Source organism: Camelus dromedarius, chromosome 1 (assembly GCF_036321535.1).
Source record: "Camelus dromedarius isolate mCamDro1 chromosome 1, mCamDro1.pat, whole genome shotgun sequence".
NCBI classification, from domain to species: Eukaryota; Metazoa; Chordata; class Mammalia; order Artiodactyla; family Camelidae; genus Camelus; species Camelus dromedarius.
Genome location: NC_087436.1, coordinates 49,412,040 through 49,426,380, shown reverse-complemented (window position 1 = coordinate 49,426,380; position 14,341 = coordinate 49,412,040). Strand labels below are relative to the sequence as shown.

The 14,341-nt window shown below is 41.2% G+C and overlaps 1 long non-coding RNA gene across 1 annotated transcript; it reads right to left on the bottom strand.

Moving 5' to 3' along the window:
• Window positions 1-9,078: 9,078 nt before the first annotated feature.
• On the bottom strand, window positions 9,079-11,099 carry LOC135322111 (uncharacterized). The gene is made up of 3 exons (XR_010382419.1): window positions 11,078-11,099; window positions 10,451-10,490; window positions 9,079-9,916 (listed from the first exon to the last, which is right to left on the bottom strand). It is a non-coding gene; the product is annotated as an uncharacterized LOC135322111 (long non-coding RNA).
• Window positions 11,100-14,341: the final 3,242 nt, after the last annotated feature.

The window sequence follows — 14,341 nt, the reverse complement described above, 5'->3', positions numbered from 1 at the left end:
CCCAAGCTAGGAATTTAAAGTGGCTTATGATTGTGAATGCCTCTGAAGCATCTGGGAAGAGCAAATATAGAAACTTTCCAAAGGAAAACACCTTAGATCCAGAACACAGTTTTCCCAAATAAGTTTCCAAGAAATGTGAGCTCACAGTAAGAAGGGGGAAAAAAATCACACAACACCCAAGAAAATAAGTTGTCATTAGCAAGAATCAGCCAAAACAGTAAAAAAAAAAAACAAAAACAAACAAACAAAAAAAACAGAATCTGGCCTGCAAAGATTGCAAATAATAAATTTGTAAACAAATGTTTATCAGTTGCATCCTTTGTGCCAGATTATCCTTGGTGCCTGGGATTGGACACATCAATGAGCAAGACCAAATTCTTGCCATTTTGGTGAGATTTATTATTAATGTTTAAAATGGAAAGACTTTCCCTTTAACTTTTTAAAAGAAATACTAGAGGATGTCAACATTACAGGCAGATTCAATAAACAAATAGAACTTGAAGAAATAAAAATAATAATCATCTTGAAAATTAAAAACTCAATGGATGGGATAAACCACGGGTTAAAAACAACTGAAGAGAGAACTCAAGCTTTTGTTCAGAATGCAGGACAAAGAGACAAAGGGATGGAGAAAATGAATGAGAGATAACAGAGCATGAAGAACAGATATATGTATGTCTATGGATGACTGAACTGTTGTGCTGTACACCAGAAACTGACACAACATTGTAAATGACCATACTTCAATTAAAAAAAAAAAAAGAGGGTCCAAAAAAAGAAAAAAAGAAAAGAAAGTTCTAACACATGCCCATTCAGTGTTTCAGGAGAAAATAGGGGAGGGGTAGGGGTGGGGTGGGGAGCAGTATTTCATGAGATGATGGCTAAGAGTTTTCCAGAAGTGAAAGGCCTCAATCCTCACACTCCAGAAACCCAACAACCTGCACCAATATTTTTTAAAATATATTTGACAACAAACAAAATTTAATGGCAACATATTTTATAACATTTGGTTTAGGTAACAAATGTATATTAAAAGATAGAATGAAATTTTAACTTTTATGAAGTCCTCTAAAAGGATGAGTTGGGGAGGGTATAGCTTAGTGGTAGAGCGCATGCTTGGCATGCATAAGGTTCCTGGGTTCAATCCCCAGTACCTGTTAAAAAATAAATATATCTAAATCCCTCCCCCCCCAAAAAAATAAATAATATGGAAACATTAAAAAAAATAAGAGTGAGGCACTCAGGACACGAAATTTAAGAAGGGAAAATTTAGGGACATACGAGTTCAGGGCTGGCCCTTTCAGAAACCTGGCAGCGAGTGCTGCCTTCACTTTGTGCCCTGGTTCCCTTACTTGACTCACCCCAGTCCTGGCCCTTATAGACAAAGGTCTGCTTTTGTGACCTAATATTTGGAATTATCTAATTGAACATTAAAAAAATAATAAATTATTTTATGAAGTCATACATGGTTTTTTAATTATATTTAATTTATATTCAATGTAATGTAATGCACACTTTGTAATGTATAGTTCCTTGAATTTAACAGTGTAATTTCCCTCCACCATCAAGATACAGATATTTCCATCATCCCCAAAATTCCCTCATGCTCCTTTGCTGTTATCTGTCCCCAACTCTGGTCCTAGGAAACCACTGATTTACTTTCTGTCATTTTAGTTTAGATTTGACTTTTTATAATTTTCTATAAATGGTATCATACAGTATTTACATTTTATGGGGAAGAGGTAATTAGGTTTCTTTATTTACTTTTAATGGCAGTACTGAGGATTGAACCCAGGATCTCATGCGTGCTAAGCACACACTCTACCCCTGAGCTATACCCTCCCCCCTTAAATTTTGTTTTTAAATAATAAGACAAAATTATCTAAAGCAACACTTCTTTGAAAATGTTGCATTAAAGATATGGGTTATCTTTATTTATAATAAGTAAAAAAGCTAAATGAGATATATTTGTTGCTCTGCTTTTTTTTTTTTTTTTTTACACTGGTTTTAGAAGTACTAGAGAGATTTTGGTGTGCTATATTTAAAATGTGATTAAATCAATGAAACCAGAATTTTAGGCAGGATGTCTTGAAGCAAATTAGAGCATTATTATCATTTTTATACTCTTAATTAACTCATATTTAACTTTAGTGTTCAGTTTGATTTTTGTCTTTATCAAAAGTCCCATCATGGATATATATTAAACTTAAAAGGTACTTGAGAATAAAAAAAAAATTAGCTCTATAGTAATCAAAATCAGCACAATGGCTAGAGGTATTCAACTGGGTGACCAAACTACAGTGATCTTATATCCAGTGACTGGTGTACATGGCCACTCAATACATTCTACAAGACCCTCAAAGGGTTCAGTTTTCAAAGAAAAAATAATCACATCATCATTTAGATATTTTTAAAACAGAAATTAGAGATTATTGACCTAATTTTTATACACCTCTGCATGGTTTTTTTTAATGGAGACATATTACATACAATAATCTTTATAAACTTACCAAATAATTTTTTAAACACACAGAGGCCAAAATAGATGTCATTACCATTTTTAATGATGAGTCCCCTATGACAATTTTACAAACCTTCGAGGATTTTCAAACCATGAGTTGGGAAGGAAAAGTTAATCAGTGCTTACAGGCCACTCATGGGTCCCTAATTACTGCTTGTCCACCAAGTAAAATTGTCTCTTTCATCTGTCACCCTCTTTGAAGTCTCTGCATTATTTTACACCATTTATCAGACCTCTCCTTCTTCCTTATAACCCTCTCATTTTTTAATTAAGGCCAATATTATATTATTGCTTCTCCGCCTACCTGGTGGGTCCATCTCTGCTTCTTTACCAATTCCTCTTTCTTCTCCATGCTTGCAACAGGGCTAAACCCTCCACTTTTCTCCCCTACTTCATGCTTGCTTTCCTTTGCTTAATTTCCTTTGATCCTCAACTTGTTTCCCCAGTTCTACGCCATTTGGCAGGTCATGTTTCAGGGGGGACCCCTATCAGCTGGCTTCACTGAGTTAGACTAACTGGAGGCCCTGGAGAGAGAAAGGAGGCCCTGGCAGAGGTGCTCAGGAAGACAAGAGAATACAGGCTGGGAGAAGCCAGAGGATTGCTCACCCTGCCTCCCTCTGCCTTGGAGGCCATCTCTGATGTCTTGACTGGACCAGGACGGTTCAGCAGGGCTTCACTCACAGGTCTGCCAATTTGTTTTGCTTGTTCACAGGGTTCTCCTCCATGTGACCTCTCACCTCTCAGCAGACTAGAGTGGGCTTTTTCACAGCATGGTGGTCTAAAGCTTTCCAGAGAGCAAGACTGGAATTTCAAGGCCTTTTAAGACCTGTGGGTTCCAGAATTCACACAATGTCACATCCACCACATTCTATTGGTTAAAGCAAGTTACAAGGCCAACCCTTACTCAACAGGATAGAAAAATAGACTTTACTTCTTGATGAGAAGAGCAGCAATAATATATCGCAAAGGGCCTGGACACAAGGGAATGTCATTCACTGGGGACAGTTATTGTAACTATACACTTCATCCAGTCCCTCCAGGAACAGCACCCCATCCTAGCATGGCTTAGGATCCTAGCCACATGCTATTCCTAATCTCTGGGTTGCCCCCTACTTGTCTCCTAAGCTCCTTCATCACCTGCTTAATTGATTCTTTGCATCAGTTTGCTTCTGTCTTTTGTGTTCCTGGTTTGATCCTAAAAAGGCATCATCTTTCTTACTTTAACAGTGAATAACTCAAATCAAAATCCAACCTTGATCTCTCCTCCAAAAATCCAATCCTAAATTTCCATATTTCCACTTGGATTTCCTCTTCATTGCCTAAATCAGGCATATCCAAAAGTTAAGTTATCCTCTGCCCTAAACAATGACCATTGTCATTTTCTGGGTACTCTAGACCAGGGGTTGGATAACTGCAGTCGGTGGGCCAGGCCACCACCGCCAGTTGTGCTGGAACCCAGCTGTGCTCGTTTAGTTCTGTACTGTCTGTGGCTGCTTTCACACTACAGGGGCAGAACTGAGTAGTTGAAACCGAGACGACATGACCTGCAAAGTTAAAATTATTCACTATCTGGCTTTGTATGGAAAAATTTGCTAACCGTTTTTCTAAACCTCTGACTCCTCCTTTTTTCTTCTTCATATACAACAGGGAGTAAATGTTACCAGTCTCAATTCCGGCTGTCTTTATTTCTAAATTGTTTCAATATTCTCTTCTCTCTCCCTGTCTCCAAACTGCTCATCTCTTCTACATTTCTCAACTAAATTAATTGTTGCAAAATACCATTTTAATTGTCACTCACATGCAGTTCCCTAGTGACTTCTTTTATGTATCTGATAACTACAAATTCACATTCTTCTACCAAGTTATGTCAATTTACCCAACAAAACTGAATTTGCACTTTTCCCAAACCATCTTCTCCAATCTAGTGCTTCTTCTCTTACTTGATTTCAGAGCCTATGAATGTAGGAATTCTGTCTCATTGCTTCATAGCTCTAGCACCAAGCACAGTGTCTGGCATATGGTGACCAGGGAGTATGTATTGAATGACTGTTTCCCCTTCTGTTATTTTATTTATACACTTTTTCTACCTAAGATGCCGTCTCCAGTCTTTTCTATCTATCTAAACTATTTTCTCTAGCCTCAGCTTCTCTCCAAACTGTCCTAATCTTAGTATCTCTTTCCTCATTCAAACTCTGTGACACCAAAAGTCCATATCATCTGTCCACCCACCACCCCATTACACAACTGCATGAGGAATTAGCTGCAATATTGATTCTTGAGACAGTAAGAACATGCCATGTGTTTAAACATGCGTAGTTTGTAACATCCTTTCACGTACTCATAGTTGTCCTCCGAGATATTTCTTACTGTCCCTGATTAGTGCCTTGTCCAAAATTACAAAGCTAGTAACTACTAAGAGCCAGAGCAATAGTCGTTTCTAACTAACAGAAATTCTAAGGCCAAGACTCTGAATTAATAAGGCTTTCCAGGAAATGTCAAATGAGTCATGTAAGATAAGATTTTGTACTAAAAATTTTATTGTAAACAGAGAGGTAAAATTATTCAAATAGAGAGAAGAAAGAGTTGGGAAAAAGAAATAGAAAACACTTATTCATAGGTTTTTACTCAAAAGAGAAAAAGTTCTCTTATACAGAATCTAAAAATTACAACTTGTCCTTTCGATGTTTGTGAACAAAATTCTGAAGTCAATACAGACATCCTTAGAAATTAACTCTTGAAACGTTTGTATGCTGGAGCAATTTTGTACCAGCTTGAGAGGGCAGATTGTTAAATATTTAGGAATTTCACAATCCAAGTGTTAACTCATTGGTAGCTTGAAATTACCCATTGTTTGAATACTTACATGGAAATTGGTAAATGACACAAATCAAGACTTTTTAAAAAGTTTCCCAGCACACCACTGGATGCATGCATACATTCATAAAAGGAGAGGAAAAGTGAGACAGAGATAATAATAATAATCACAATAGTAATATTAATAATTTATTAAAAGATACATTAGTTTAGAATTTACCATGTTCCAAGCCACTCTCTAAGCACTTCACATATATTCAGTGGTATCCTGAAGCCGCCTCGTACCAGCTGGCAGAAGCTTATGTGTTGCTCTGTGTCATTTATTTTGCTATTCGTTGCTTCTAGAGTATTTTTGTCTCACATATTGAATTATCTGTTTTTGACTGGGTCTTCTTTATATTGTCTAGTTCCTTGTTAAAATGATCTGTGTTTAGATCAATTCTTTCCTCTAATTTAGGTGGCATTTTTATTACCAATATCTTGAATTCTTTGGTAAATTGTTTATTTCTGTTTCATTATTTACTTTTTCAGTTTTCTCTTACTCTTTCAATTGAGAGTAGGTCCTCTGCCTTTCATTTTACGTAACTTTCTCTGTCTCTATGAATTTAGGTGAAACAGTTCCCTGTTCTTACTGTGGTCTTGAGAGGGTGTTCTTATGTGGGGACATCCTTATGTAGACTGTGTATGCCCAGTGCCTTTGGTGGGAAAGCTGAATTTAATGTGGATGCCAGTCATGTCTTTCCTCGGGGTGTGCTGGCAGCTATCGCCCTGGTGGGGGATGTGGCTGGTAATGGAGGAACTAGAGCCTGCACAGTGTGTGAGGCGGGACTTCTTCTCTGCTCAGTGGTCATCACCACCTTGTCTGGGGCAGGATCTGCTCCCACATCACTAGATCTGAGGCCCTGAGGGTCAGGCTCAGCTGGCTGTGTTCCCTTCTCCCTGCTCTAGGGCCTTAGCCCCAAAGGAGGGGAGGCTGAAGCAAGGGGGGCCCGTGTGATTACAGAAGTTCAGTGCTCTGCCTCTGTAGGCATCTGTGGCTCCACTCAGGTGCTGCCCATGGTCACATCTTTCCCCTGCTGTGGCCACCTCAGGTCTAGTGCTGGCCTGTGGCTAGGGTTGAGTGGGGAAGGAGTGTTCACTCAGGCTGGGCTGGGGCATGCAGCAAGGCTGTCCTGGGAATGCTGGCACCTGCACTGCTGTCAGAGCTCTGGGCTGCTTCTGGGAAGCCTCTTGAGTAAGCACCAACGATGGCCACCACCACTCCACCTGGGTTAGACCCCAGGGCCCCAGGCTGCCTCAGCATCCATACATCAAATCCTTTTCCAGGTCCTGGCTGCCCTAGCTCCAGTGCCAAGCTGTGGGTGGAGTGAGCAGTGCCAGGGCATTCACTCTGCTTGGACTGGTCAGTGCAGCAAGGTGGCAGCAGCTGGGGCAGACCTCTCTCCACCCTGCCTGGGGCATGCCAGCACCATGCTCTCCTCAAGTAGAGTCTAGGCTTCTCCAGCCTTTCTGTCTGTCCCAGTGGTTCTCCAAGCAGCCAAAGGGGCTTGACCCCTACCCATAGGGCCCCAAGACTGGGACCCCCGGCTTGTGACTTGGCCACTCACTCCCCAGGGTAAGTGTCCACCCCTGCAATCTCCCTTTTTCTCTCAATCTCCCTCCCAGGGACACAGTTCCCAGTCTGAAGCTTTTCTTCCCATCCTACCCAATTATGTAAGTATCTTTCTTACAGACTTGGTTGTACAGGAGTCCGTCTCCCATTTGCCAGTTGGTTTTCTCTGAGAATTATTCCACATGTAGTTTTTTTGTTTTGGTTTGGTTTTTTTGTTTGTTTGTTTGTTTGTTTGTTTGTTTTGTAAGGGGCCAGACAAGGAGTCCAAGGGAGCCAGTGCTCAAAACATTCCCTTGATAGGCTCGAGGGAGGCATTTTATAGGCAAAATTTACGTGGAGGGTGGCAGGGTGTGTAATCCTCCTCTAACTGGTTCGTGTTGAGGTAACAGGGTAGTGTTTCAGGAATCTCAATCATCATCCTTCTTCTGGTCTGCAGATGTAGTTTTGATGTGTCTGTTGAGGGAGATGAGTTCCATGTCCTCTTACTCTGCCATCTTGATCTCCCCTTCTCCAGCACATCATTGGTCTTAAGCCAGACTTCTACAATTCAGAAAAGTCACTATTGGTCTCCTAATGTATTAATCAGTGTCTTTTCATCAATAGGCAACCTATGCTTGAGCAGAAGAAAGGGAATGAAAAATATGCGATTGCACAAAGTAAGGAAAGATTTGACTGCAGTACAACTGGTCTGTGACAATAGAAAGCCTAGGAACGAATCACTTACTCACCTTCCCTCCACCATAGGAACTTCTGGGAAGTTGGCTGCATATTCTTCCACTCACCATGCTGTCTCCATCATTCTTGCCCTCTCCATGAAAACAGAATCATGAACACTTCAAACGTTTCACGTTAGCTCCTTGAGAATCACTGACCATTTCTGATCAGACAACATACTTAGTCATCAGTAAGTCGGTATTTCCTAAATCCAGACAATCATCTATAAAATATGACCTTTAGCAGATTTAAAGGAATATGCCAGTGCTAATGAAGTAGGAAAAAGTGTGGGACAAGAGAGAGAGAGCAAGAATAAGAGAAATTAAGAATGGCACCTAGGATGGGGTGAGTTCTGTAAGGGTTAAGTTTCTCCTATATTAATAGGGTTCCCTTGAAGCTTTGAAATGACAACGCAGAGCCTGTGTTTGCCATTCCTCCTTCCCTTGCTAACAATTCTTGATGTATCTCTGAGCATAATCTGGGCAAGTGCCCAAAAAGCAAATTACAGCAGATTCTTCTGTCATATGTCCACAAAAGGAAAAAAATCCTATACTTCTAGTGCTCAGAAGCAAAAGTTAATTTTTAATTCCAGTTTATGCTCCCCTTAGGGGAAGAGCTGTCCAATGAATTGGACAATTTTCAAAATTTGCTAGCAGAAATAAAAATCCAAAAACTTGGAGGAAAATGAACACTATAACAAATGGTAAGTTTTTTGCCATAAACAACAGCACTGGGTCTTGAGAGTAGCAGAGGGAGGTGTACAGCTTAATTAGGACGCATCCTCCCAGAATACCAGTGGCCTCCCAAATGCTCTGCTTAGTTTGCCACGGGCCATTGTCTTTCTCCATAAATTTCAATTAGCATCTGTAGCCACTCTCCTAGAAATAAAGACTTTAGCTCTATGCCTCATTTTGAACATCTACTGGTCTTGAGCTAAATTTAAAAGATGAATGGAGTATTACTTAAAAGTTGATATCTTCATGCAACATCACTTCAGCAATAAAACTAAAACCCCTTGAACAAAATTCTGCTGTATAGCCAAGAGGGCCATGGTTAGGTTCCAGCTTGATAAAATCATCTACCCTTGGTAACTTTAAACACCTTCAGGGCTTCTGTCAAGGTGATATTGTGATCTATACAACACTGAGGATGAAGTGATGAACAATAAAACCTCGAGCTGTCTTGTAGGTCTGGGAGGGGGCGATAGAGTCCCAGGGTGTGTGTCATGGTCTTTCTCCACTTGAGGGAGAGGGAGTCCTTTTTCCTCTCTGACATCAAACAAGAAGCAACTCTTCTGTCCCAAAGGAGTTTTTTAACTTCCATCCGAAGAAAAGTGATTCCACTGAGAAAATTCAGCAGCCAGTGAGATTACCAAACCAGAAGCCCATGTGTTAGGGAGCAGAGTGCTGTCCATGGTTAACAAGTCAGTTTCTTTGCTATACCTGGGCCATCTAGCAGTACCTGCAGGGACAGTGGGTCCTGCAGGGAGGGGTGCAGTTGGGAGGAGTAATCTTGTTATTACACAGTCACAAGTCTGCAAAGCCCCAGAGATCATGCAGACCTTCTTTTCCATTTCCATCTATAGGCATTGTCGCCGCTGAAGTGCCAACAGCCTCTTGTCGTGCTTGGTCCCCCCAAAGACTGTACATCCTGCAGACTTCAGTTAAGACTGAGCACCTGGAATGTGATGGTTTTGGTGTGTTATTACGCTCTTGTGGGGGTGGGAGAGAGAATAAATGGGGATCTGGCAGAAGAAAATCCCATCCTGTCAACCTAGGGAAGATAGAACTACCTAGAGGAGGCAAAGAGTGCTCGTCAGAAGAAGGTTCTGCTTCATTTTTATCTTCCCTGCCCATTTAAAGATTTAACCAACTCAATAATGTCCCTTGGGGAAGGGTGTAGCTCAGTGGTAGAGTGCGTTCTTAGCATGCACGAGATGCCTCGGTTAATAAATAAACAAACAAGCCTAATTGCCTCCCTCTCCCCAACCAAAAAAAAAAAAAAAAAATCCCCAAATAATGTCCTGGAAGCAAGAAGCAAGCATCTCAGCCATACGAGATAATAGAATATCTCACAAGAATAACAGGCCAACAGTGTTCACCTGACAAGTATGTGCCAGACTTCCACGTGGTCCTGAGATGTGAGCTGCCGTGGATGGCCCATATGTCCGCGTGAACAGTCCCAGCATCTTCCAGAAGCCCTCTTGTGTATTAACTAATCAGCTTTGAATCTGGTACTTGATGGCACCTAGTATCCTAAAAGTATATTGTATCATGTGCTGAAGGATTAATGCCTTCCTCATTGAATGTTCAGAAATAAAGGAAAAGTAACTATGATCTCAGAAACTGAGGGAAGCTCCAGAGATGCTCCAGGAGTTCTGGACTCGAGAGAAACAGACCAGCCCATTTGTTCTGTCAGAAGCAGGGCAGGAGCTGATCTTTTTGTAAGTGCACTGAGAATTGTTAGAAAAGGAAGATGAGACCAAAAAGGAAGGTCACAGTTACTCTTCAAGTGGTGGTGGTGGCCTCAACGAATCAGTAAACAGTTTGAGGAACCCAATGTAATTTATGACTAAGAATCAAAAAAATCTGTGATAGATAGAAATATAAATGTAGATCTAGACACACACACACACACACACACACACACACACTCACACACACACGGCCTGATACAGGTAGAACTGGGGCAGAAGAATGACCGCTGTCATCAACAACTGGTTAACAATCAATATCCACTACTCGTTCTCCTTCGGTTTCACGTGCAGGGTAAAAGAAAGAAATATTCACCTGTCAGTGCTGTGTTTCCATCAGTGATACCATCTTTGATCTTCATTCCAAAAGAGCACAAGAGTGAGCATCATAATCATAAAACAATGCCATCGGATTTTATGAAATTTAAAATAGTTTCCTATGTGTTGCATAATCTCATAAAAAGCCCTGTGAGAAAAGCAGGTGATCAGGGCAGACCTGGTAGTGTTAAGAAGAGTAAGAATGGAAAAGAAAGGGAGGGGCAAAAGGGAGAAAGGGGAGGAAAAGGGAAAGGAGGGAAGTAAGGGGGAAGCCGCCTCCCCAGCTTTTCCTGTAATTGGATGTCAGTCTGAATCCGAATAATATCTCCTGCTGTCTCCTAACGAGTATTCTGAAGATTAAGATCCACATATTTCTTGGGACTCCTCAGTAATAATTACTCTTTATATTATAAGTAGTGGCATCATCGTCACCAATCTTACCTATAAAATTTCTTATAAGCTCACAACTAAGGTTGGGGAGCTTCAGGGAAAAAACAACAGGAAGAGCACAGTAAAGCACAAAGTCAAAGAAGTTAGGAAAGGAAAAAAGCAACAAGCACTAACTTTCCCTACGGCCTCATAATCTCTCTCCGCGGGGCACTCTGTAGCCAAGCAGTAAGCTTACGTGATGAACGGGGTGTGTAAAGAGACCCGGAGACCAGTCCAGGGAAGGGAAATCCCTCCCCTTTTGTCCTCAGTTCAACTCCCAAGATCCCCAGCCTCCCCGTGTGAGTCACACTGCAATTGCCCACGATACGCATCTGCCCGGATGCCCTCTGCTTCAGCGGGGAATTTCAAGCTCCCGCCTGCCTGTAATAAGGGGGAAAATCAGCGCAGCAATGTGACCGGATGCTGAAAAGCTGGCAGCCAGAGAAAACAGTAGTGCATTTGGCTAATTTCCTTTCGCAGGGCTTTTTACTGTAAAGAAAATTGGCCTCCATGGAGTAAGAGAAATTCAACTTTTGCCTCCCTTTCTTGAATCTGATCTCTTTGTTTCCATTTTAATAGGTCGTGGGAAGTTTCCTGTGAATATGTAAACAAGCTTTGTGTTTATTTTAATCACTTTTTCCTCCTGTTTCCAGGCTCCGGACAACACCCCTGGCCCTCACTTGAATCCTGGTGGTTAGAGTAGAACACAAACGAGTTGTAACCCAAGTCTGTCCTTTTGTAAGAGGAAGTGGTGAGATCAGTACAAGGATGGCATTTCCTAAAGCAGCTGAATCTCCCATAAATAGGCTCAAGAACTAACTCCTCTACAAAAATTAGAGTAACTAGTCAAATTAGTCTTTAAGAAAGAAGCGAAATCTGCGAGGTGACTAATTCCCAGCTTCTGAATACCCACCTGAGAAGGAATCTCTCCCCTTCTTGTTCATCCTGAACATGGCACCTCCACTTCACATCTCAGGGAAGCACAGTCATTGTTTCTGCTCCCTCTCAGCTGATTCACTAACCCGCCGTGCCCTGGCTTCTGCCCTTACCACCTTACTGAAACTTACAAACACAGTGGTTGAAGCGACCTGCGTATTGATAAACACAGTGAATATTTTTGAGCACATATTGTATTGGATTTGTCTCTGGTATTTGAAGATGCTGACCAACTTCTCCTTTGAGAAATTCCTCCTCTTTTGTTTTCCATGCTACCATGCCTTCCTGATTCTCATACATCTCAGATCAATTCCTTTTTTTTTAAGGCAATTATAAAATTATATAATATTCTTCAAGTAGAGAATAAAGAGTTAAGGAAACACTTTTTAATTTTTAGATCAGATCACTTCTGTCTTCTTTCCCTAGTCCTCTTCCCCCATCCTCTTAAAAATAGGTTAGTTCTTTTGTGTTCTCCACCTCTTTGATGATCTCATTTGCTCTTATGTTTTCAGTATCACCTCTGCATAATTTTCACATCTGTGTTGTTAGCCTAGACATCCTTCCTAAGTCCTTCCATCTTCGCCTTCCCATTTCAATAGGAGCTGTAATTATTGTGAATAATTCTAACTCAGCTCCTGCTTCTAAACTCCCACCCCAAGTGCCTGCTGTGGCATGTCTTCTGTGTTCTGCCCTCAGGGCCTCCTATAAAGCCATAGGAGCTGGCTTGCCCTATTAAGCAAGGGCAGTCCACAATGGGGAAGTCAGTAGATAAATGCTTGTCTTCCACCCTTCAGATGGCTAATTCCTAGAGGCATTCTTTGTTCTTCTCAAAAGTCCCTTGTTGCCCAGAGCACTGACCTGAATAAAGCACCTTGCCATGTCTCTTCCTCCTGTACCATCTTATTCTTCTTACTTGGCCACTCTGGCTTTGTAGGATCACTTCCCAAATTAACTGCCTGTACCCAAGATTTTTATCTCAGCCACTGCTTTTAGGGAAACCCAAAGGCATTTGGTGCCAGGAATGGTCCTGGAAAGCAAACCGTCCAAATGAGATTCTTTGGCTGGACTGTCTCCATTTAGATGACACTAATTATGTAATTACTGATGGTAAGTAGGATGGTGATAAGACCCAACATGATGCAGCATTCAGTTACTAAGACCCCGCAGTATGATAAAATGAAAGGAAAAGCATTGCACTGAATGATACGGGGCGATGGTAATTACAAGGATTATGAAATTGAATGGCTTTTGTTAAATGTCTTAAAAACCTTGAAAAATTTGAATAGAATATGGAGTAGAAATAAAATACCAGCGTCACGTCAGCTGTCAACTCAGTGCCCACTGTGAATATCATAAAGCTTCCACAGAAGGGTTCAAACAGACCTTCACTCACATAATCAGAGGGTGGCCTCTGCTGCAAGTCAGGCCAAAGAGCTAAACTTATGAAGAGGTGGGGTGTACAATGTTGAGAGCTCTCCTAAGCTGAAGATACAGCCGTAATAGAAAAGTAGTGAAGTCCTGAGTCCTGATATGGAGACATTTGGGTAGACTCATTTAAGAAGATTGAACTCCCAAGTTCTCCTGGAGTCACCAGATTGGCTGAAGCAGCTCCCTCCCCCTGCTAGAGGAGTAGAATGTCCCTCACCTGAAGACCTTGTAGAGACCTCACCTGAGCAGATGCCTAGAAAGATGATGTTGCCTCCTTAGGACCCACCATACCCACCCCCGATATAATACACAAACCAGTCACAATGGGCATGACCCAGTATTCACTGAGTAGGGAAATGCAATCCCTGCTCCAAAAGAAAATAGCTTTTTTACAAAAAACACATAATACTAGCTTATATGTATTGGCAAGTATTGGAAGGATATGTGTGGGAGTGGATTTTGAGGGTTAAGATGGGGATATAAACCTAAATAGGGGAGATTTATTGACAATGACATACTCTTCCATGACTCAGGATTTAGTGTCTTGGCAGGAACACCAGAACCCAGTCCTGACACAGAGCTAGGATGTCTTCCTAAAGCTTAGTCACAATTATGGCCTATAAAGGTGAAGATAATGGAACTGCCTTGGCAGAGTATTGAAAAAGGATTTGGAAGGCTCATGAAAAAGGGAAAGAAAACTTACCCTAGCTGTGTTTTGCAGGAGGGCCCAGAGGATATACCCATTTCTAAGACAATAAAGAAAAAACTTTTTTTTTATAAGATTCTGTTTTATCTTTGAGAATTTCAGTGCTTCCTCTTCTCTGTAAGCCAGGATAAATAGTAGGAATTGACACTGTGGTGGAATTAATTTCCATTGTGCCAATGGGGATGGCAGAATTCCAAAAAATCAGAGACCAGGTTGTAGCATTTAAAAGTCAGAGGCAAGGTAAAAGTGTTTACCATAATGGGCATCAAATCCAAAATAGCAATCAAGATACCTTGACCATGGTGTTTCTAGGAGTGACACAGATGGTCATCTGACTACAGACAGAAATCAAGGGCTAATGAGCAAAGAGCTGATGTCAGCCTCCATAGT